At 51.8% G+C, this 24,622-nt stretch overlaps 1 protein-coding gene across 1 annotated transcript in view; it reads right to left on the bottom strand.

The window, feature by feature from the left end:
* Nucleotides 1-21,391, bottom strand: part of ADD2 (adducin 2) — a 119,387-nt gene extending 97,996 nt beyond the window's left edge. Inside the window, exon 1 of the mRNA XM_006129099.4 lies at nt 21,021-21,391. The gene's annotated coding sequence lies outside the window, so the exon portion shown is untranslated. The remainder of the gene's footprint in view (nt 1-21,020) is intronic.
* Between the last annotated feature and the right edge of the window lie 3,231 nt (nt 21,392-24,622).

Raw genomic sequence — 24,622 nt, forward strand, 5'->3', positions numbered from 1 at the left:
GACTTGGGCTGTGTCTACACTGGCATGATATTGCGCAAAAGCGGCTGCTCTTGCACAAAAACTTGCTGCCTGTCTACACTGGCCGCGTGTTCTTGCGCAGGTAAACTGACGTTCTAATGTATGAAATCAGGGCTTCTTGCACCAGAACTCTGATGCGCCTGCTCAGGAATAAGCCCTTTTGCGCAAGAGGCCAGTGTAGACAGGCAACATGAATTTCTTGTGTAAGAAAGCCCTATGGTTAAAATGGCCATCAGAGCTTTCTTGTGCAAGAGAGCGTCTACACTGGCACGGATGCCCTTGCGCAAAAGCACATGCCAGTGTAGACGCCTCTTCTGGAAGAGTTTTTGCACAAGAACTCTTCTGCAAAAGACTTCTTGTGCAAGAAGCTGCCAGTGTAGACGTAGCCCAACTGGGCAAAAGAGCATCTTGTCACAGTTCCATCTCTCAGGCACCATAGTGCTCCTGCTTCATGTCTACCATAAAAATGCCTTTCCCAGGTGATGGCAGGAAGGATTTAGCAGCCAAAGAGGCAGATCTCTTTGTTCTCCTTGACCTCTGAAGATAGGACAAGAAGCAATGGGCTTAGATTGCAGCAAGGGAGGTTTAGGTTGGACATTAGGAAAAACTTCCTAACGGTCAGGGTGGGGAAGTGCTGGAATCAATTGCCTACGGAAGTTGTGGAATCTCCATCACTGGGGATATTTAAGAGCTGGTTGGATAGACATGGTGCTTGGCCCTGCCGTGAGGGCAGGGGACTGGACTTCATGAACTCCGAGGTCTCTTCTAGTTCTAGTGTTCTATGATTCTATCCTAACTGGAGTAAATCTCAGTAGCTCTATGGATTTGAGGAACTCGCCCACAGCTTTTTGTTGTTTTTTAATCGGGTCTTTTTTCCTCCCCACCAATGTTCCCTCTAATCTTTTCCATCCATGTGCAGAATAATTTTCATGTGTGAGTGTGCACCACCTATAGGAACAAAATCTACTGGTGGGTGTTCTGCTAATCCATGGAGTGGCATTGGATTCTTTCTGGCGCAGCCTTCCAAGCACCCATCTTGCAGGGAACACGGCTCCTCGCCCCACGTTAAGGGTTCACAGTGTTTTCCATGGGATGCTCCATTCAGGCTCCACTGTAGTAACATATTGAAACCCATAGCTCCAAGCACCCATCTGTAGCCAGCAATGCATGCACTGAAGTACTGCTGACGTCAGTGGGATCTGGGCATGTGGCTGGGTGCTTTGCTGAACAGGCGTGCTCTGCAGAATTGGGGCCAAAGTGACTGATGTTTTTGTGGAGAGGGCAGGGAGGGGGAGCGTGTCTTTTAAAAAATGACATAATTTGTCTTTCTGCCTGGTCAAATCTTGCTTCCTTGTGCAATGCAAATGATGGGGGAACACGGCCCTTTCTTCCATGCCTTTTGCAAGACGCTCTCTATTGTATTTTCCTTAAAGCCCAGCCCGGGTGAAGAGCAAAACAGCTTGTCTTGAAAGAAGTGTTGATGTTAAAGTTTTACATATTCTAACCGGGATTTTGATATTGTTGCAATAGGCGTTACCTCAGTCCCCGGGTCTGAGCGCGTGCTACGCAGGCAGCAGTGCTGAAGCAAAGCAAAATGAAATCTGTTCGCACGATAATCCCACTCTTTAAAAATGACAGCTAGACAACAGCCTCGGAGCATGTTGTCAAGAGGCTACAGCCCATGAATAATGAAGCTGTCGGCTCTGCTTTGGGATTGGCTCTGGCTGTTCACTGCTGCACACTTACAAGCATCTTGTACACAGTAACCAACACATAGACACTATTGGACTTCCCCTTAGCTGGCATTATTGCAGTGCAAATTTGCATTCGCTACTCATGACCGAGCTCCGTGTATTCCTGGTTTTGCCAAAGCTTAATGGGAGCAAAGAGTAAACAATAAACAAGGGAAACTGAGGTACCGTACTGCAACCTAGGTAGGAACATAGACATTGGTATTTTTAACTCTAGCTATGGCATTTAGATACACCATTTCCATTTGTAATTGCCTACAATCAGCTTTAAAAATCTCTACCATCAAGTGCTACTATCTAGCAACCTGTACATATAAATGCACAATAGTGATAGAAATGTAGCCGTGTTAGTCTGGGGTAGCTGAAGCAAAATGCAGGACAATGTAGCACTTTAAAGACTAACAAGATGGTTTATTAGATGATGAGCTTTCGTGGGCCAGACCCACTTCCTCAGATCAAATAGTGGAAGAAAATAGTCACAACCATATATACCAAAGGATACAATTAAAAAAATGAACAAATATGAACCTAACCAAGTGAGTTATAAGATCAAGAACACATATTCCTGCGCATCCAGAAATATAATCTATGCTATCATGTGCCGAAAGTGTCCGTCTGCTTTGTACATTGGACAAACATCTCAGACACTTCGCCAAAGGATTAATGCCCACAAAACAGATCACAAAGAAAAAACAGTTTCTTGCCATTTTAACCAGAAAGGACACTCTCTCAATGACTTAACCACCTGTATTCTGCTACAAAGACCTTTTACATCTGCACTTGAAAGGGAATCCTCTGAACTGTCATTCATGTTAAAATTCGACACTCTCCGAGAAGGAATGAACAAACACTCAAACTATCTTACCCATTACCAAGATAGCTTCCCCAATTATCACCTCTAATACCATTAGCTCACAAACATCCCACTCTCCCTACCTCTAATATCATCAATTCACAGACACTTACCTTCCTTCCTTCCCCCCCCCCCCCCCCCCGCATCCTCCTCCTGTTCTGAAATGTGATTTGTCCTTTTCATATGTGTTCATTTTTTTTAATTGTATCCTTTGGTATATATGGTTGTGACTATTTTTTTCCACTATTTGATCTGAGGAAGTGGGTCTGGCCCACGAAAGCTCATCATCTAATAAACCATCTTGTTAGTCTTTAAAGTGCTACATTGTCCTGCATTTTGCTTCATATAAATGCACAGGTTATTTTCCCCCAGATAGATCAAATGAAGATGTTAATTAAGAGCAAGATTAAAGAACTAGTATTATCCCTGATTGATCTGAGAACAATCACAAGGGAGAATATGGAAGGAGGACTTCATACATAAAATATCTATTTTGAGAACAAAGGTGGCATAAATAGAACATCATAGAATTCCACCCATTGTTTGTATTTTGTATAAATTGACAAATTTGGAGAGAATGTTGCATGGAAAAGTTCTCATGAAAATGGAGGGTAAATTCAACAGCTATTTTAAAAGGAAAGATGGGAGTAGAACACGTCATTTGTGTCCACACTGCTGTGAAAGTTACATTTACATTGGTGTAACCGAACGCAGATGTTTTCTATTTTCTGTCCCATTGACAGAGAATTCTCCTCCCCCCGCCATGCCGCAAGTAGCAAGGTGCCTTAGGAACCCAGGCCCAATCCTGAAGGAGCTGGGTGCTCAGCACCCAAAGTCCCTACAGAATTCAGTGGGAGCTGAAGAGATTTAGCAGCTCTTGGGTGAGCTCCCACGTGGCCTGCCGGGATGTGAATCTACTCTGCGCCTGTGTAGACATGGCTACAAAGCTGTGACCGTCCCGGCGTGCTGCCCTCTGGCTTACTGGAGCCTCGCGCGCACGCCAAGCCAGCCTCCAGCACCTCCTGTCCCCCGGAGCAGCGTCCACACGGGCAGCCGGCCCACGCGCTGTCAATTTGCACCCTGCCTCGCAGGGCAGCCAAGGGCCGGGCGGGAGAGTCAGGCCCTGATGCAGCTTTGTGGTTTGGGGATGGACCCCTTCCGAGCCTCCGCAACACCCCTGGGGCACTGGGAGCAGGAACCTCACAGGCATTATCCCAGACACTCCCCAGCAGGAGACGCTCGGGCCCTCAGTACCCTGGTACATGCATTCTCCTTCCCCTTGCTGTCCCCTGAGGGCCCCCCAGCCAGCTCTGCCCCCCAGCGGTCCTGTGCCCAGCTCAGCCCCTTCTCTCTGCCCCCCAGCCAGCTCTACCCCCCAGTGGTCCTGTGCCCAGCTCAGCCCCTTTCTCTCTGTGCCCCCGGCCAGCTCTGCCCCCCAGCGGTCCTGTGCCCAGCTCAGCCCCTTCTCTCTGTGCCCCCGGCCAGCTCTGCCCCCCAGCGGTCCTGTGCCCAGCTCAGCCCCTTCTCTCTGCCCCCCAGTGGTCCTGTGTCCCTCCCCTCACTTGGCTCCTTTCTCTCAGCTGTCCCTGCCTCCCTCTGCCCCCTCCCCTCCATCCTTTTCCCTTCCCAGCCTGGCTCCCCTCTCCGCTCACTCACACGGAGCTCTGGGGGCTGTTGTCCCGATTCGCCCTCTGGCTGCCCAAGGCCCCCCCTGCCTGGTGGGGTGCACGGAGCACAGGGGCTGGGCCGGCAGAGCCGCTCTGCCATCCATGGCGAGCCCTGGGACTCGGGCGCACACGTGCGAGGGCCCAGGTCTGCCAGCCAGTGCTAGGGCGGTAGCCAGAGCAACCCGGGTCCCTTTAAATCCCCCGGCCCGTGGGCAATTGCCCCCTTGTGCGCAGGCTGAAGTGACAGTCTAGCCGTGCAAGCATTGCCCCTCCTGTGCCCGCCCTCGTGCCTGGCACATGGGGCGGAACCCGGAAGCTCCTCGGGGCAGAGCCTGGCTGTAAAATCCCTGCTGATCAGAGGAACGACGGTTTCAGCCGGAGCACTTGGAGCAGGGGCGAGCCTGCTGGAAGCTGTGCTGCCGCTGAACCGGCCACCCCCCGACGAATCCATCGCTAGCAGAAGAAAAAGGGACTTATAGAATCATAGAATCATAGAATAATAGGACTGGAAGGGACCTCGAGAGGTCATCGAGTCCAGCCCCCCGCCCTCAAGGCAGGACCAAGCTCCGTCTACACCATCCCTGACAGATGTCTATCTAACCTGTTCTTAAATATCTCCAGAGAGGGAGATTCCACCACCTCCCTTGGCAATTTATTCCAATATTTGACCACCCTGACAGTTAGGAATTTTTTCCTAATGTCCAATCTAAACCTCCCCTGCTGCACTTTAAGCCCATTACTCCTTGTCCTGTCCTCAGTAACCAAGAGGAACAAATTTTCTCCTTGCCGTCGCTTTCTCCACCTTGATGCAACCAAAGGCAGAGAGGGGCTCAACGGGAGGGGACGGGACCCAGCCTGCTTGGGCACCCGGGGGAGCCACGCCTGGCGGTGTCTAAGTACCAGGGGCACCGGTCGGGATCCGCGCTCCCCCACCCTTAGGGCGCACGAGACGAGACTGGGGGGTTCGGCGACACCAGTGAAATTTGGCAACGCGTGTCGGGGCTTTCGCCCTGCAAAGGGGCCCGGGGAGGGGCGGCACGTGCCTGTCAAATGAACCATTTGGAGCCCTGCGCCCGGAGGGGAACAGCCGCTCTGCGCACAGGCCCCGCGTGGCGGCGGCTCCCGGGAGACCCGGGGCAGTTCCAGGTGGGGGGGGGGCGATCTGAGCAGGGAGGGGAACAATCACTTCCACGCCCCCCCCCCCTCGTCTGTCTCTCTCCGGCAGCCTCCAGCAGGGAAGGGGCTGCACCTGGAGACGCGCGTTACCCCCACCCCGCCGGCCGCTCAGTACAACGCGCCCCTGCGCCCCGGAGAGGAGCTAAGTGGCGGGGAAGCGGCACAATCAGCTTTGCTCAAGGACCCGGCCGCATCAGTGGCGTGGAGAGGGCAGCTGCTCCCGGGCACTACGCTGGGGGCACCGGGCTGGGGGCGCACAGCCCCACGGGGCGAGCCTGGCGCTGGGGAGCGATTTGCTCCCTGCAGTCAAGCCGCCGAGGCAGGGCAGGGCAGTGGGAGAGGGAACTTCAAAGGTAGGTTACATATGTCCAGTGCCTGGCTCTGGGGGAGGGGGGGCATTGGGTTAGAGCGAGGGGGTTGGGGTGCCTGGCTCTGGGGGGGGGAGGGACATTGGGTTAGAGCGAGGGGGTTGGGGTCCCTGGCTCTGGGGTGGGGGAGGGGCATTGGGTTAGAGCGAGGGGGTTGGGGTGCCTGGCTCTGGGGGGGGGGAGGGGCATTGGGTTACAGCGAGGGGGCTGGGGTGCCTGGCTCTGGGGGAGGGGAGGGGCATTGGGTTACAGCGAGGGGGCTGGGGTGCCTGGCTCTGGGGGAGGGGAGGGGCATTGGGTTACAGCGAGGGGGTTGGGGTGCCTGGCTCTGGGGGGGGGAGGGACATTGGGTTAGAGCGAGGGGGTTGGGGTGCCTGGCTCTGGGGGAGGGGGGGCATTGGGTTAGAGCGAGGGGGTTGGGGTGCCCGGCTCTGGGGGAGGGGAGGCATTGGGTTAGAGCGAGGGGGTTGGGGTGCCTGGCTCTGGGGGGGGAGGGGCATTGGGTTAGAGCGAGGGGGTTGGGGTGCCTGGCTCTGGGGGGGGGGAGGGGCATTGGGTTAGAGCGAGGGGGTTGGGGTGCCTGGCTCTGGGGGGGGGAGGGACATTGGGTTAGAGCGAGGGGGTTGGGGTGCCTGGCTCTGGGGGAGGGGGGGCATTGGGTTAGAGCGAGGGGGTTGGGGTGCCCGGCTCTGGGGGAGGGGAGGCATTGGGTTAGAGCGAGGGGGTTGGGGTGCCTGGCTCTGGGGGAGGGGAGGGGCATTGGGTTAGAGCGAGGGGGCTGGGGTGCCTGGCTCTGGGGGAGGGGAGGGGCATTGGGTTAGAGCGAGGGGGTTGGGGTGCCTGGCTCTGGGGGAGGGGAGTGGAATTGGGTTAGAGCGAGGGGGCTGGAGTGCCTGGCTCTGGGGGGGAGGGGCATTGGGTTAGAGCGAGGGGGTTGGGGTGCCTGGCTCTTGGGGAGGGGGGGGCATTGGGTTAGAGCGAGGGGGTTGGGGTGCCTGGCTCTGGGGGAGGGGGGGGCATTGGGTTAGAGCGAGGGGGTTGGGGTGCCTGGCTCTGGGGGGGGAGGGGCATTGGGTTAGAGCGAGGGGGTTGGGGTGCCTGGCTCTGGGGGAGGGGAGTGGAATTGGGTTAGAGCGAGGGGGTTGGGGTGCCTGGCTCTGGGGGAGGGGAGTGGAATTGGGTTAGAGCGAGGGGGTTGGGGTGCCTGGCTCTGGGGGAGGGGAGTGGAATTGGGTTAGAGCGAGGGGGTTGGGGTGCCTGGCTCTGGGGGAGGGGGGGCATTGGGTTAGAGCGAGGGGGTTGGGGTGCCTGGCTCTGGGGGAGGGGGGGCATTGGGTTAGAGCGAGGGGGTTGGGGTGCCTGGCTCTGGGGGAGGGGGGGCATTGGGTTAGAGCGAGGGGGCTGGGGTGCCTGGCTCTGGGGGGAGGAGGGGCATTGGGTTAGAGCGAGGGGTTGGGGTGCCTGGCTCTGGGGGAGGGGAGTGGAATTGGGTTAGAGCGAGGGGGCTGGAGTGCCTGGCCCTGGGGGAGGGGAGTGGAATTGGGTTAGAGCGAGGGGTTGGGGTGCCTGGCCCTGGGGGAGGGGAGGGGCATTGGGTTAGAGCGAGGGGGCTGGGGTGCCCGGCTCTGGGGGAGGGGGAGGCATTGGGTTAGAGCGAGGGGGCTGGGGTGCCTGGCTCTGGGGGAGGGGAGGGGCATTGGGGGTACTTATAATTCTTTTAAAGGGGAATTTTATTAAAAAAATTGACAAACACTGGCCTAGATGGTACTTGGTCCTGCCAGGAGGGCAGGGGCCTGGACTCGACCTCTCGAGATCTCTTCTAGCTCTAGGATTCGGTTATCCATAAGAGCTAGTCACTGTGCCTGAGGAGGCTCAGGAGAGGGGGTTGCAAACCCTGCGCTGTGCGGTTCAGGATATAGACTTTCATCCCCCAAAGGGACCAAGCTATAGACTTTCACTCCAGGCTGCTCAATCTCTTTTCTGCAATGCAAAGTGTAAGCCCTCCTAGCAAAGCAGGACTCTGCGCATTCGCTTGCCGAGCAGTATTGCTGTGGTGGTTGTGAGAAGTGTCTATTTAATCAGCAAAATAAACCAATAGACTGGACACTTTCTCCCATCGCAGGGAGACTGGGGTTATCAAGGATAAGGGGGGGATTTCTGTCGAAGCCCCTCGTTAAATCCCCATCCACTAATGTGCAGAAGGGACTGTGAAATCCATGTAAAGAAACAACAAACGAGGCCAGGTAGCTTTAGTCTAAGATAAAAGAAAGACTGAGAGGAGCTGAGTGGGGATAATGCTGAACTTACCCACAGCTAAAAGCTCCTTCACAGCTGTTGCCCATCTTTTTGGAACTTAAGAAATCAGACCCCAATTAGCAGTGGAGGGTCCAGATATTCCTTGCTGCATGAACCCCCAGGGTCATCAAGGAGAGCAGCTGGGCCCACAGCAAGATCCTCTCGGGCTGCATTTAGATTTTGACAAGGATCCAGAGTTTCTTACAGATGTGTATTATGGTCATGCCCATGGACCATTTAAGATCAAGGATGCCGTGCGCTAGGGGCTGTACAAACATAAGAGTGGACAGTCCCCTGCCCTGACAAAGTTACATCCCACACAAAGGAATGGGACACACAGAGACTACAAACATGATGTTTGCTCAGGGGTGGGCAAAAGTACAGCCCCCGGCCAGTCCCAGCTCCCCAGGGTTAGCCCTGATGGGCTGTCACCATGATATTTACCTGCACCGCCACAGGTATGGGCAATTGCAGCTCCTGTTAGCTGCAGATTGCTGCTCCTGGCCAATGGGAGCCTAGGGAAGCAGTGTCCTAGTCCATGCCACTTCCTGCAGCTCCCATTGGCCAGGAATGGCAATCCGGGGCCAATGGGAGCTTCGATCACCCAAACCTGTGGAGGCCCAGATAAATATGGCGACCGAGGCCTGCCAGGGACTAACCTTGGCAAATCAGCACCATTTTCTTGTCCACCCCTTTGTTAGCTCCACGATTGATCGATTGATTGTTCAGGTCCAGGTGTATTTGTTGAGCAGAAAGACAGAGGAAGGGAGGGGGCCGAGTGGACCCAGCAGCACTCCCAGGGGCCATGTCTGTTGGTTTATTGTCTCTGGCATCACTGTTTGGGTCCCGCTGCACAGATCAACACCCTCGCAGGGCCTTGTCCAGGGTCCTGAACATCCTTCTGCAGAAGCAGGAACAGTTCTGCAGCCCTGTCCCTAGTGAGTCCCCTCATGAAAGCCATTCCGCTCGGCTCGGCCTCGGCTCACTCTACAACAGGGGAGGGGAACCTACGGCCTGGGAGCTGGAGGTGGCCCCCCAGCTTGTCTGGATCCCCCAAACTTGGGGCTCCCCTCCAGCTTTGGGGAGCCCACACTGGCACTCCAGCCTCCCCGTCACCTCCTCATGGAGCACACACAATCTACTAGCCTGGGCCCCCCTAGGCTCCTGTGTATGAGGGGAATGTGGGGAGGGTCTTTCTCCTTCTCATTCAGGGGCCCTGGCAGGGAGGCCTTGTTTGGCTCCCCCCCCCCCCCACACTTGTACGTAGCCCACAACTGATTTTTGGATTTTTTTGTGGGTCACTGGCCCCTACCCGAAAAAGGTTCCCCACCCTAGAACTACGTTAACAAGAGATCTTTACGTATTTTACAGCTGTGGATGCAGGTCTGTCTACAGCGGTGTGGTGTGCATTGGGAAAATGGTTGGTCCCCCCTCTCTACTCATTAGGGAAACTGCGTTACCAGGCTGCAAGCAACTATGCTGAAAGGCCAGACAGAGGTGGTGAACCCAGGCAGGTAAATGGCACAGCAGTAAACAGGGCTATGGTATTGCGAGCAGGGAACACAACATGTCTGTTGAGACGGAGAAAGGGAACAAGGAAGGAAAAGCCACCCCTACGAGGGTTTAAGGAAGCGCAAGACAAAACACCTTTTACTCTCCCACTAATTTTTTCTGCTTCAACCCCACATTTCTGTGACTGCCATGTGCAAACAATGCCCATTTGGTGACCCAGGGAGCATAGCAATGGTCGCACAGAGCTATATTAAACACAGGGGTGCTATTTTGCCTGTCAGTGACATACAGCCCATGTAGGGTGACACACAGACAGGCTGTTTAGCAATGCAGCCCCCTGAGGAAGCACTGGAGATGGATCACACCGGATCCAACTGAAGGCTGGAGAAAAGGTCCTCAGAGAGCAGAATATCCCCTACTGGAATTGTTCCAGGAGACCAGGCAAACAAAATAATTCTACTAAGATTGCAGGGGGATCTTAAAGCCACATTCAGCCCATGTGTATTATGGTCATGCCTACGGATCATTTAAGATCAAGGCAGCAGTGCGCTAGGGGCTGTACAAACACAAACGTGGACAGTCGCTTGCCCTGAAGAAGTTACAGCCCACACAGACAACGGGAGAAGGGACACACAGAGACAGAACAATCAATATGACAACAGCAGACATGATGTTAGCGGAGGGGTGGGCAAATACGGATCCGGGTCCCCACGATGAGAGAGAGGGTCCCTCCAAACTTCCCTCGCTAGCTGGCCATGGTGCTGAGGCTTGAATGCAGAACTTAGTCCAAGGCAAAAGAGCCTCTGCTCTGCTTACCCGAAGCACTCGCCTCCTCGTATAGACCACGCCCAACACATGCAAGCTGCTGTACCCCAGCCCCAAGTGGAAGCACCAGCAGACTCTGTCCAATGCCTGATTAATCTTTCATAGATGCTCACTCACATCACTTCATTTTACAAGGGTATTAATAATGCACAGCCGCGGCATTTGCAACGTGGCTCTGCACGAAGCAGACGTACTCAGTGCTGGCACTAAGCCACTGGAGGCATAGAGCCTGGGTCTCTTCACACACGGCTGTGGAATTACTGCTGGCCCAGGGAGTGGACAATCCAGGCCAACCGGCCAGGGACATAAGCCCTTCCCTCAGTTTTAGAGATTCCATTTCCAAAGTCACCTGCAAGGAAAGGTGAGGATTTGGCCTTTGGAAATCACCTGTCACGGGCTAGTTTGGAGCTATAGGGTGTGTCTACATAGCAGGGCTTAGCTCCATTTGGGTAGCTTATTTCAAGTTACGTCAATTGCATAGCTTATTTCAAAATAGCTTCTTTCAAAATTGGGAGCATTTACACAGCACTTATTTGGAATCGAGCACTCTTCCGCCAACCTCCCTTACACCTCGTACAATGAGGGTCACAGGAGTCGGAGGAAGTCGTCGTCCAGCTTGACCACATTTCGATGTTATTTCGAAATAACTGCTTGCTGTGTAAACACGACTAAGTTATTTCGAAATGATGTTGCTGTGTAGCTGTACCCATACAGTCTGCCCTGAGAGGGACAGCATGTTTGTCCATCAGTCCTGGAGCAAGAAAGGGATGGGTTCTCTCATAAATGCAACTTTCTAGTGCTAGCATCCCTGCAGTGCTCACCCAGAAGACAGAGCCTGCACCCACCTTAACACCGCACTGGATTTTATTCAGATTTTTTCAGAAGCCAGCTGAGGTTCCTCCTAAAAATCAATCACGTGGCTTAGGGGAGCGAAGGAGGACAGTGAGAGGAGTACCTGCTGTGGGTTTTTGGAAGCAGAGCAACAGGAAGGATTTAAATCACTTCTCCACATCCAATGGAGCTGTTGCTTCAGTGGGAAGGTTTTTTCAATGTGTCACCCCAAACATGTTCTTGCAACTAGTCAACAAGGAGCAATATGTGGCAGAGAAAGCGAGCCCAGATGCTAATCAGAAAGGCAGCTGGCCTGGAAGAATACTGATAAAGGACCATGGTATTCACTCGTGGGAGGATTACTGTGAAAAATGTCAAGAGTGCAGGACCCCTTCATAAAAGCAGGGGGATGGGATTATGTAAATAACAGCATCCATTCAGATCTCAGCACTCAGCTGCCCATCTGAAAAAGCTCAGCACTGCATCAACAGCACCCTTGGCAGCCTCAGCGGATGCACCCACAGCTGAGTGTGTTGCTTCTGTTCCCAGAGGAAATGCTTCTGGGGAGGGCGGAGGCACAGAGAGCACGGCAGCATGGAAGGACCTTGCACTGTGCCTGACACACGTCCACCTCCAGCACCATCCATCTGGCATGAACTCACACCAAAATGCCCCAGGCCCGCCGGCATTCCGTTCCCATTCCCCGCCCCCCAGGTTCCTCCAAATGCATCAATGATTAAAGAGGCCCATCTCTTGCTGTTTCCCAGAGTGCTTTCTGGCTGCAGGCAGATATCTATTATTCATCCAGCCCGCGCATCCGCTCCACAGAATTCAAATCTCCGGAGGGTCCTTAGAAGGCCTGGTGGAGCCCGGTGTGTGTGTGTTTTGTGTGTGTTGACACAGACAACGGCAGTGGCTTTGTGGAACACGGTCAGGTGGAAAGGAGGCCTGTCATGATTCTGCAGCATCGCAGCACAGAGCTCCAAGAAAGGGCCCACGAATCTCACACAGCACCTGCCCAAGGAGACTTCAAGCAAGCAGACTCTGCCAGCCCAGCTGAGCTGCCAAGAAAGCCCCATTTGCCATGTAAGGGTCTGTCTACACTTGACTTTCCAGGCACGTTCTCACATGTTAATTAGTAATTAACATCTGCTAATTAATTGATTCTAATGCACACACTACAACCTTAGCTACATGATCAGACCCAAACATTTATAAAGTGGTGATGCGAGAATATACAAACATATTAGTGACTGTGTGGCAGCTGAAAAACTCAAATATAGATGCGTCCACAGAGTGCTGGTGGATCTAGCACTGGCCTAGGGGGTAATGCAATGAAACTCCTTGTGCACCTACAATTTTTTACTTCTTTAAGTGCATAAGGAGTGGTAGTTCAGAAACCCACATCTTTCTGGACCCAGAAACATTATAATTCAGTGATAAAGTGGAGCAAATGGAAACCACACAGAGTTGCTGGTTTCAATAGGTAGAGCCTTGCGTGGATACAAAATCTGTATCCGCATCTGTTTTCATAAAAATGAGCTACAGCTACCCATGGATATAAAGCGGGTATCTGTGGATTTGCAGGGCTCCATCAATAGAATCAGACTGGGATTGGTCCTGCCTTGGGCAGGGGGCTGGACTTGATGACCTCCTGAGGTCTCTTCCAGCTCTATGATTTTAATCCTAGAATTGGAAGAGACCTCAAGAGGTCATCAAGAATTAAAAAGGGAGTCACGAGGAGAGAGAAAAAAATATTCCTGTTAACTCCTGAGGATAGGACAAGGAGCAATGTACTTAAATTGAAGCAAGGGAGATTTAGGTCAAACATTAGGGAAAACTTCCTAACTGTCCAGGTGGTTAAACACTGGAATAAGTTGCCTAGGGAGGTTGTGGAATCTCCATCACTGGATTTTTTTTTAAGAGCATGTTAAAAAACACCTGTCAGGGATGGTCTAGATGGTGCTTGATCCTGCTGTGAATGCAGGGAACTGGATTTGATGACCTCTTGAGGTTCCTTCTCATGATTCTATGATACTGGTAAAATCCCAGTACAGTACTTTAGTTCCTTGCCTAGCCAGAATCCCATCCTCTTAAAATGCATCCATTAGATTTAAACTTAAGATCCACATGAGACTGGATAATTCCTGCTTCACTCAACACATGCTCTGTTCAGAGAGCAGCTAAAGGAATTCAGCTGAACACAAAATAACCATGGAAACTATGAAATCTTCCTTGGTGAGCCAAGTAGAGTATTGGAACATGGAGCCCAGAGTTGCAGGAGGATGTGTTGTAATCAGGAGGACAGATTAAGAAATAATTTATTCAGGGTCCAAGACCTGGGTGGAAATGGCTAGAAAATAGGTTTTAAGCACTCTAGTGTGCACATTGCTGAGGGAGGAGGTAAACAATCGTGTCTATAAGGGAATGCTGCATGAAGACTAGAGAGCATTTTCATGGATTTCAACCAGATATTGAAGACTAAACATTCTGAAGCCAGTGATAGATTTTGTATTTATGTCTGAGTGCTCAAGTACCCTAGTACCACACACACAATCTAGCTACACAATTGTATGCCTAGAACATCTGAAAGCCCACACAAACACACAAAAGACACCATTTGTAGGCAATGTGATGCATCTAAAGTGTGTGCACAACATGAACGTGGTGAGCGGGAAAACACATCTAGCCACTTGTGTGCACAAGTCAGTAAACACACATGTACCGGTCCTCCTGGGAACACAGCCATGAGCAAAGGTCATGGACAGAGATCCAGGGGAACGTTAAAGCAGGCCCGGGCAGTGTGGGAGGTGTTTCACGGGGGCGGCATGCAGACCAGAGTAGGAGAATGGGGCTAAGAGCACTGCGTGGGATGCAGGAACAGGGATGGGAGGCAGAGGAAGTGACAGCTGAGGTTTAATTAGGGAGAAATACATTAGAACAAGGATGGGAAGACAAATGAGTTAAGTGACAGCACTGAAGCTAAAACAGGCAGACTCTAGAAGCTGTAAGTGGGAGGCCTGGGCAGATGAGACGCTGAATAAATCATGCAAGGAGACCGAAAAAGGGGGAAAGAGCTTCAAACAGAAACAAGCTTGTTCTAGTAACTAAAAATACATGGGTTTTACAATGCTAGAGCAGGCAACATGCCCGCTGGAGGGAAAGGTTAACCCTCTTAAAGACAGCAGCAGCAGCCCTGAAGATGAGAGACTATAATTATTGTGCATCTGTCTCTACCCAAGAACAAAGAGATCCGATTGCCACAGAGAAGGGGGAAGGAAGAGGATGGGAAATGTTAAGACAGTATCCGAGAGCATCAGGCTAGGGCCATCCCAGGAGAAGCAGAAATACTTTGTCTGGCCAGAAGGGACTGGATGGGTTTGGGAAGAATGGGAGCCGCAGCTAGCACTGGCTCATAACTCCGTTGACTCGGAGTGTGGGGGTGTGATGCCAACAAGAGTCATTGGGTTGGGGCCACCACGCCCTTCCCACATTACTGAATGGGACAGAGCAGAATTCCGGGGTGGGAAAAGAGGTCCCAGCCCATAGCAAAAGGTACAAAGCCTCAGTTTATATTCGCACTTGTGCACGTACATAACCGAAAGCAGCACGGACTCATTCAGCACCTGCAACCGGAGCCAGGCTTTCATGCTTGTGAGGAAGCCCGTGCTGACATGTTTACAGGATCATGTATTACAGGAAAACATTGTGTTCTCCCACCCCCACTTTTCAATCAAGAGGATGAAATCTTCAACCAGCTCTGCTGTTTACCCCGAAAACGCTAGGCAACCTTCAGCTCTGCTGCAGGACCTGGCACTCACCCTGCTGCAAAGCCGGCCTTCACACCTAGCTCTTCTCTCACTGTCGCCCACAGAGCAAGGCTGTTCACAGTGGAGGCTTTTACAGCTAGGGAAAGAGCCCATCAAAGCAGCCTCTTCAAGGTCGCCCAACGGGGAAGTGGCAGGCCCAGGAATAGGACCCGAGTCCTACTCCGGTACAAATCCACTAGGCCACGTCACGGGAGTGGCCCGACAGCGGAAGGAGAAACATTCCATTGATGCAACTGCCTCGTCGCGCCGCAATAACCAAAACCCAGGACAGAGGAAGGGGATAACTGGAGCAGGGGAGGGGAAGGGAACTAACCACCATGGGAGGCCGGCGTCCTGATTCCAGAGCTCGGGGAGCAGGCACACGATGGGTTCTGAGCTATGTTTATAAATCGTGCAGAGCTCTGAGGGTCCTGGAAATCAGGAGAGCCCTGCTACAGGAGCAAGGGAGCTTGTGAAAGTCTTTCAGGATGGAGACTTGCACCCAAGGATCCACAAAAGAAACTAGACCAGATATATGTTATGGGTCTCCCTGCAACCAAATCTGACCATCTAAAGGGAAAAAACCTGCTTGGATGACCAGTGGTGACCTAAAATAGACAAACACTCTCAATTCAAAAACAACATATAGTCTAGCAGCACCTTCAAGACTAACAAAACATGTCGATGGGATCATGAGCTTTTGTAGGCACAACTCACTTCTTCAGATAGCTCAGGATCCCATCGACATGTTTTGTTAGTCTTTAAAGTGCTACCAGACTATTTGTTGTTAAGTTTTTCCAGTTACAGACTAACTCGGCTTCTCCTCTGAAGCTTTTGCTCTCAATTCAGATTATTTAATTTAATGCATCCAAACAAATCCCCCTGCCCTTTTTGGAGACCTATCACAATGGCTACACATTCAATTGTTATGCTGGGTGGAGAACTGATGCGTCCGTACAGGTCAGCACACCAGAGGAAGGAATGCCAGGCAACCTTGCAACTACCCTGCATCAATTGTCAGGGCAATGCTCATCCCGAGTCTCTCACCCGTTGCCTCCTACACTGGGGCAGGTGCGGTCTCCATCTTGACACCAAAATCCAAGATGGCAGCTCTTCAATAGCACAGTCTCCAAAGGTCTGTTCACATCCTTTTTGCCCGGGAAACATACCTTAGCTGCAACAGCACAACGCATTAGAGGTTGGAAAATTAATCCCAAGCTTAGACAACTCAGAGACTGGAGCAAGTTACAAACTCACACAGGTCTAGGCCTATGACTGGTGGCACCTCAAACAAAAACTCAGGTAAACCCTGATTCACCTCTTCTACTCCTGTTGGTAGATGGACTCCAGCCATGAAACACTGCGACCAAGGGCTTGTCTCCACTTGCCAGGAGATCCACGCTGCGGAGATCCATCTCCTGGCATTCTAATAGGGACTGGCTAAATTAACTTCTGATTGTACCCCCATTGGCTCCAGTACTCCACCGTGTTGCAAGGAGTAAGGGAAGTCAATGGGAGAGTTTCCTGAAACAGGGACGCCACCATAAGTTGAGCTAAGGTATGTTGACTGCCAGCGAGGTTATTCATGTAACTGGAATTGTGTATCTTAGTTCGGCTTTCTCTCATAGTGTAGACTTGGCCTAAGTAGTAACCTCCAAGAACTGAATTCCCCTTAAGTCTGGTCCTGGTTTTAAGGCCATACCTCTGCAGCAAAACCTAGGAGAGCAAGAGTATCCAAGAGACTCCTTTATTTCTTGCCTCCTGGTTTCTCTGATTTCTGTGCAGCAAAGGGTTAAAGTTCATGAATGAGACGGAGAATTTATCCAAGAGCTTACACACCCGGAGGGCACTGACGTGAAGCCAGCTCAGTCACTAGCTCTGTGGTGTCACTTCCCACCACCAACCATCCATATAAAAGGGGTAAAAAGAACCAACCAAGTCAAGGTAAATAGCATCTTCAGTTTTTCAAAGGTGTCTGAAATACGGGACTTTGTTTAATTAGGTTTTAGAGCAGCCCACAGTAAATCTTTTCAACACCTGTGCGTCTATTGTCAATTGCATAGTTATTCAGTCTGGCTCTGCTGATCATAAAAAAACTGCTAAATTGTCGCACTAAAGAGCAGGTGTTCCAAAGGGGTATTTAACGGTAGATCGGTGCAGTCACACCCTGGCTGGGCAGTGTAAAAGCTGCCCCTTGCCTTTGCGAAGTATGAGCAGAGATTCATGGTTAACTTTCACTGATGCCTGCAATTTGTTTCATCCTCCCGTCTCAGCTGTAGAGGCTGTAACCTTTGAGGGAAAGACTGTGTATAGATAGCAACTGGCACAGTGTTAATTACTATGTAATTGATCACTTAGGGGCCTGCGCATGCAGCTGCAGTAGTAATGCTGCCCAGATGCAATGGGGGTGTCCGGGGGGGGGGGGGGGCGCGTCTCTAGGAACTAGTGCAGGAGGATTAAGGAATAGTGCCCGTAAACAGCTGCATGTGTATGGTTTCTGGGCTTACTGCGTATTAGCGTCTCAGCCCATCTTTATCAGCAGGGAACAAGGTCTGGGGAATAGACCTTTGTAAACAAGATCAGCAACAATCAGTTTGGAATCCAAGATTCAGAGAACAAGGGAGGCTGGTAACAAACCCACTTCTTGTTTTGTGTATTGATCACCTAGATGAGAGGTGAGTAACCTGAGCTCCTTACTGCTGTGGGCTCTGTGTGTGAGCCACACGACATTTCGTTTACTAATGGCCACGCCCAGGGTTGCTAGATTCCTCTGGTTTCCATCCATGGAGCTTTTTTTGCCCTACTGGGATTACTAAAGCGATACCCACAGAAAACCAGGGCACGTGGAGTGAGTGGCGGGCTGATCGCAAACAGCACTGACTGTGAGAACCACGCGCTCCCTCTGCAGCCACTCACAGCGCGGCTACGGTTCAGTCGGCACCGCCTGCAATTTCTATGTGCGCAAGCGCAATGAGCAACCCTGCCCTGTCCCAGGAGACCGTCTTGCTCACAACAATCTTGCAGCCCCTGGAGATGGAGGACGGCCACTGCCCATCGCTGACCTAGATGTAAGCCACATTTCTTGAGTGCCAGTTACAGTGTACTCCAGTGGATCTCTTCTCACGCCCCACCCAAACGCTTTGTCCTCCCAGAGCTTTGCTGGTCTGAAGGCCATGCACCTACCTGCCCCTCTCGCCCTCGGCAGATGGCACGAGTTCTGATTGGGAGCTCAGGGGGATAGTTGTATGTGATTAGAGTTCAGGAGAAAGTCATTTTGATTTGGCATGCTCCCTTGTTCTGCAGTAAAAACCCTACTGGCCAAAGACTTCCCAAGAGGTGCTTCACGTATCAGCGTGGGTCTGAAAACGGAGATGTGGGCCAAACTCCAGCCAGGCAGTTCACATCTCCCGATTCCCACACGCCATGCATGAAGGAGGAACACCGTGTATGGCCGAGTTTAGCCTCAGTAGCACTGTGATGCCTCAAGCTTATTTGACACTAATCATTTAGGACAGTTTTCATCCCCTTGCCCCTACCCACCTGTTAACTCAGAAAAACATATGTTGCTATGGACCGGGCTGTTTGACAGGTGTGAATGGGTATTTCCACACTGAGGAATGAATAGGTAACATCGACAAGCCCGATCAAAGAGTTGACATGGAAACCGAGAGATTCACCCTGAGTTAGGAATGAAGGAACACTGCAAGAGGGCTAAAAATGGTCACCACTCGCTTTTAATCTGGGATAAAAGATTTTGATGAAGAAAGATGACAGGCAACATGTGCAGAAATAGTTGAGGTCTTAGTCCTTTGCTCCCATTGCATTCAAGGGGGTTTGAACTTCCATTGGGATTCAGAAATCAAAGTCCTGCCAGCGCTTTTGAAAATAAATATTACCCAGGCATCGTTAGGGGACAGCCTTGGTCGTTTTCCCTGCCCTGATGGGGGATGTTCCTGTTCCCATGAGAACTTGGAGACCCCGCCCAGTCGCCATGGTACTGACTACCCTGGGAAATCAGGGCCTGTTATTCACGCTGCTCAGGGAAGAGGACATGTAGACAAGGCTGATGAGAATGGGAAAAGGGGGTGGGGGAATAACTGGACTGAGGCTCAGAGTTCAGGCTTCCCCCCCAAAATTAGCAGCATAAATAAAGTGAAATGTAGTGACCACGCTGTACTAGGGGCTCAAATTTCTCTCACCAGGCCTGCATGTCACTAAGACGCTGGCATTTCTACCGGTGCCCCTAATCTTCCTCCGAGCAGACGCGATGGTATTCAACGCCCAGGAATCTACACAACCACCTCCACTTTTCACACACCCATAGGGTTGCCAGGTGTCCAGTTTTGAACCGGACAGTTCAGTATTGGAGCTTTCTGTTCGGGAAACAAGTTGAGAAAATATAAGTGAGAAAATATAAATGTCCAGTATTTTCTACAGAAGATGGAATGTAGCTTGCTACGTAATGGCAAGTGTGTCCGGTATTTTTGTTGAAACCATCTGGCAACCCTACACACCCCGCCAAGCTGTAGCGGGGTGAGTGGCGGGCGGTGCTCTGCGGACATGGCCTTTGGAACTCAGACCTGTACGACGTACAATGTTGCTGTGTACAGAAACTTTGATTTCCATCCTCAAAGCCCCCTCATTCAGCGCCTGGGAGCGCAGAGTTTTGTGATCTGGTTTCCCAAGAATTAACCTAAAAATCAAGCTATATGGGAGAGGCAGGAGGAGATCCCTAGTTTACAGATATTCAGAGAAACCCAGAACAACCCTCTAAGTGAATCCCTGTGCCTGAGTACTTACAAAAGCCCATCATTACGTTTTGATGTAAATGGGCAGATACAGCTTCAATTAAACTCCTACCCTCACTGTATTGTCTCTGACCACGCTAGGAAAGGAGAGCAGTTCATGGACTTGGAACCTCTGAAGTGCCAAATTCAGGCACGAGACACGCTGTTGGTTTAGATCGTCTGTGGGGACCAGCTGATCTGATGGTACTTTATAGAACTGTAAAGAAGTGGGGGCGGGGGGAGGAGGGGGAGAAGTGAGCAGATGGGTGGTGCCCCCTGTGTCACAGAGATAAATGTATCAAGCTTCAGAGGGGGAGGACAAAAGAACATGATTTGCATTCAGAGGGGAAAGCCAAACCCTGACAGTGGGAATCAAGAAGCAAAAAACTAAAAGATGCAGGAGGGACCCAAAAAAAACCAACACAACCCCCAGTGATTTTAAAGCCCCCCCCCCCCCCCCGTCTCTCTCTCTCTCTCAACTGCCCTGGAAAAAGGTAGAGGACCAAGCACATCCCGTGAATCACTGCTATTAATCTCCGCATCAGATGGTTTCAGCTGCTACACAACACAACACAGCACAACACTTGGCTGCAGCCCCTCCACAGCCTAGTGTCAGGGCACAAATTGCTGCCTAGGAAACAAGAGGGATTCCCTGAGATCAAACGATGCGGGAGCCGTGCAGCAGGCTCACCAGAGTAAAAACATTTTTTGTCCCTAAATAAAAGCAACTGGGGGGAATTCTCAGCTGTCTGATGTGTGGTGTCTCCTGTGTCCCCATTAAAACACGCAACAAGATCTCCTGTTGCAGCCATTTGGAACACAAGCCAGTTGGGGGGTGGGTGTCTTTTGCAAATTGCTCTTTTGGAGTATTCTATTTGCACACCGACTGTCACCTTACTTGGCCGGACGCATGAGACTCCACCTCAGGTGGCAGACAATGCACCATGTTAAATTGTCAGGAATTAAATTCAAACACAAACAGCGCTCTGCACAAAGTCACCCCAGAGCACTGCTATTCAGAGCCCTGCCTGGGTTTAGCAATGAGCCAGGAAACCTAGCTTCAATTATCCCCATAGATAGAAGATCTGCAAACAGGCCAGTCAAAGGAGTGAGTCCAAAATAGCTTACCTCTCTAAGCATCTTCTAGCGTCTGTCTCCCAGCCCCGATATCTGCAGTGATTAATCTCTTCGCCTGGTCCTTTCTAATCAAAACAGCTAAGCAGATGAGCCTGTTCCATCCAGCCTCCAGCCTCCCTGATTTGACAGGTCAGCTGCAGCAGTTTCTGTACCACACCCGCCTGCTAGTCCGCTTGCCAGACCAACCTCGCCCAGACAGAGTTGGAGGAGAATTCGGGCTCTCACACACGCTTGGGGGGCAATGCAGGAGTGAGGCTTCGCCGCCTCCCACCCTCCTTACGTGGGCATCAAAATTAAATCCAGGGCTCACATGATGTGTGAGGGGAAGGCGTCTATTTGACAATACCTCTGATGACAAAAGGCCAACTCCCGGTGCATTCCGGGCACCCTCTAGTGGCCCATGTCCCCCACAGCAGGAACTGCAATCCCCGGACCAGCTCTCCCTTGCTGCAGTGTGGAAAACATGATGCAACGAGACATTTTTATGACCATGTTTTTATATAGATGCAGCCCACCAATTAATCCCTCCACTGCAAATTAACCAAAGCTGTGGAGAGCCAGGAGTTTTGTCTAGCGGCTTTTTTATTTTGGTGTTGGAAAAAGCCATCGGCCTCTCCCTGAGCGTGGGAGGTGGATGGTGGAGAAGTCTCCCAAGGGACACAATGCAACGCCCATAGTCAGAGGAGTAGGAATATCAGCTTCTGGAACAAGCCTGCACCAGCGGCAAGAAGGTGCTGGGCGGGTGAGAATTATTCTATTTATCCTATACCACGAGGTTTCACATTAGCACTTCCTCTCTTATTTACAGCCCCCTCCATTTTTTCAGCCAGCTGATGTTTTCAATATCAAAGATCAAGACACAGACGTGTTTTTAGAAGCCCTCTGGGCCTGTCCCATCTCTGTGGGACAGTCAGGGACCAGTTCTTGCAGTAAGGACTTTTCCTTGAGGCAACCTTCACAAAGTGGCTGCTGACCCACACTGGATGTTTCTGTGGCTATGTCTGCAGTGCACGCTTATTTCAAAATTAGGTATTCGGGAATAGTTATTCTGAAATAGCTTATTTCGACATAGCACGTCTACACTGCAAGGAAGCCTCAAAATGAGTCCGAGGCCAGGTTCCCTAACGTAGACGTGCGATCTCGATTTAGAGCCCCAGGAAGCCCTGGGGAGGGGCTATTCGGAAATAGCTGCAGTGGCGCATCTACACGTGCCATATTTCGAAATAGCTATTTTAGAATAGGTGTTATTCCTCATAGAATGAGGCTTCCCGATTTCAGAATAAGACAGCTGTTATTTCAAAATAACGGAATGGCCGTGTAGACGCTCGCATGGTTATCTCGAAATTCCGGTGCTGTGGAGATGCACCCTCAGTTAGCCGTGGCTCCATGGTGCACGCTGGCTGGGAGCCGACTGCACTGGGCTGGGAGGTCGTAGAGAACGTTATGACCCCTGCTCCAAGGGCGCGCATTGCTGCTTAGGAGTTAACCAGCTCGGGCTGGTGCAGAAGAGGCGTGGCCACATGCCCCTGAGAGCAGGCGTGAGGGCTTGGAAGGATCCGTGACCTGTGCCAGGCTACAGGCACTCAGAGCCAGTGCACAGATACTATGGGGACAGGTAGGAGTAGAAAGCCCTAAGAGAGACGGAGTTTAACCCTGACTCTCCCCCAAGCAATGGTGTGAGACAAGCGAGTTCAGATCCAGCATTTAAAGCTAAGATTTGGGCTGCCCGTCTGGCACAGTGCAGATGGTTAGGGACTGTGCCTGGCAGTGCCTTTTACCTCTGGTGCTCTGTGTACGCCTTCCCCAGGGACGTGGCACTCAGGTTTTAAACCAGCCACTTCTATTTCCATGCTCCCTAGACCGGCTGGCCATTTTGTCCATATTGAGAGTCTGTACAGGGGAATTCAGGCCAGCAGAGCATGTGTGTAGATGGTGCTTCTCCGTTGGAGCTAAGGAACTTGCATGCTCCCACTCACCCATAGTATCTGATCACTGCCCATTCTTCACTGTGGTTTTCCCTCAGCACTCCTGGGAGGAAGGGCAGTGCTATTATCCCCATTGTACAGATAGGAGACAGCGGCACAGAGAGGCTAAGTGACAGCCCAAAGTCCCATGTGTAGTCTGTGGCAGAGGGAGGACTTGAACTCATGTCTCCCTGCTTAGTGCCCCACCATAGATTTCAAAGCCAGAAGGGACCCCGTATCATTCAGGACAGAGCTAAAAACATTAAAGAGCATAAAGCTACGAACCATGAGACCCCACTAGAAACACAACTGCTCAGAGCTGGCTTGTCATTAGCAAGTACAGAGAGGCCTTTCTGCCAGTGGGTAATGTGCACCGACCCCATTTCATAGTCTAGATTTAAATTAAAAACAAAATACCAGGGGGCTGTGTCCTTGCTCGCTGCCCTCACCCAAACTCCCCTTTCTCCTCCCCCCGCCGCTGTACCCCTTCTCTCTCCCCCACCAACCCTACTCCCCCCAGACTGGGGTGCAGCCAGAGGCCTGCCTGGCCCGTCTCCCCCTGGCCACAGGGTGGTTGGGCCGGGTCGAAGCTGGGCGCAGCCAGGCCCAACCCTCCGCTGCCCCCGAGCAATGGGGGCGGGGTAGGCTGCGGTCTGCGTGGCTCGCAGTTCCCCCAAGCATGGGGGGTGGGGTGGCGAGAGGGGCTGTGGGACGCAGAGTGATGCACGACCTCACTCTGTGGTCCCATAGGAAACGTTTTCTTTAATATATAGAAAGGAAAACATTTTGCAGAACCAGGTCCAATGTACTACCTTGCCTTACAGAAACTCAGGTAGTACATAACTCTATTACCTTCAGCAGCTGAACTTGGAAGCTCATCAAAAAAAGGATTTTCTAGAAACCCATGTTAATTGGCATTAATTACCCTCCTTTAATTCTTTATTAACTGAGCCCTGTAGCAGCTGCTCTGTCTTACCACGACCATCCTTCCCCTCACCAGTCAAATCAGTTTTCCTCCTCATTCTACTCAACCAGGACTGTCCCTCACACCCCTCCTAAACCTCAGCAGTGTTCCCGTGTGCTGCCCAAAGCTGGCAAGCTCCAGCCTCGCAGACGCTGCAGTGACAAACGCCCGGCCGGCTTGCCGGGGGCTGCACGAGGAGGGAGGAGGCCTTGTCCCTGCGCAAGACAGCTTAAGTCAGTCAACACAAAGCTCACGATCTCGCAGCCAGGCAAGTTCTCCTCGGCAGAGCCTTACCCAGCAGCTTCTGGTGACAAAACGCTTGGTGAGGAAAGGGACTCTAGGGAAAGGCACTTTGCTAGGGGGCTCCAGGAATTTACCGGGGGCGGGAGGCGTCTCTACAGTTTCGCTGAAGTTCTGTTCACTTGCCTTCGCCTAGCTCAGCCTGCCGCGACGCAGAGACAAAGTCCACACGCCAAGCTAGCCGGGCAGACCCCCCGTACGTGCACACGGACCCGCGCGGGCTCTGTTTGAACTAGAGCCAGTATAGACGGCACCCTGAGCGCCGCCCTCCGGCAGGCTTGTGCCCAGCAACTCTGAGCTAGGCTTCTGCTGCGGTGGCTGCGTAACTGTTTCTTGCGGACAACGCTTCAAACTCCAGGAGCCTG

The sequence above is a fragment of the Pelodiscus sinensis genome, chromosome 28 (genome assembly GCF_049634645.1).
Source record: "Pelodiscus sinensis isolate JC-2024 chromosome 28, ASM4963464v1, whole genome shotgun sequence".
Taxonomy (NCBI): domain Eukaryota; kingdom Metazoa; phylum Chordata; order Testudines; family Trionychidae; genus Pelodiscus; species Pelodiscus sinensis.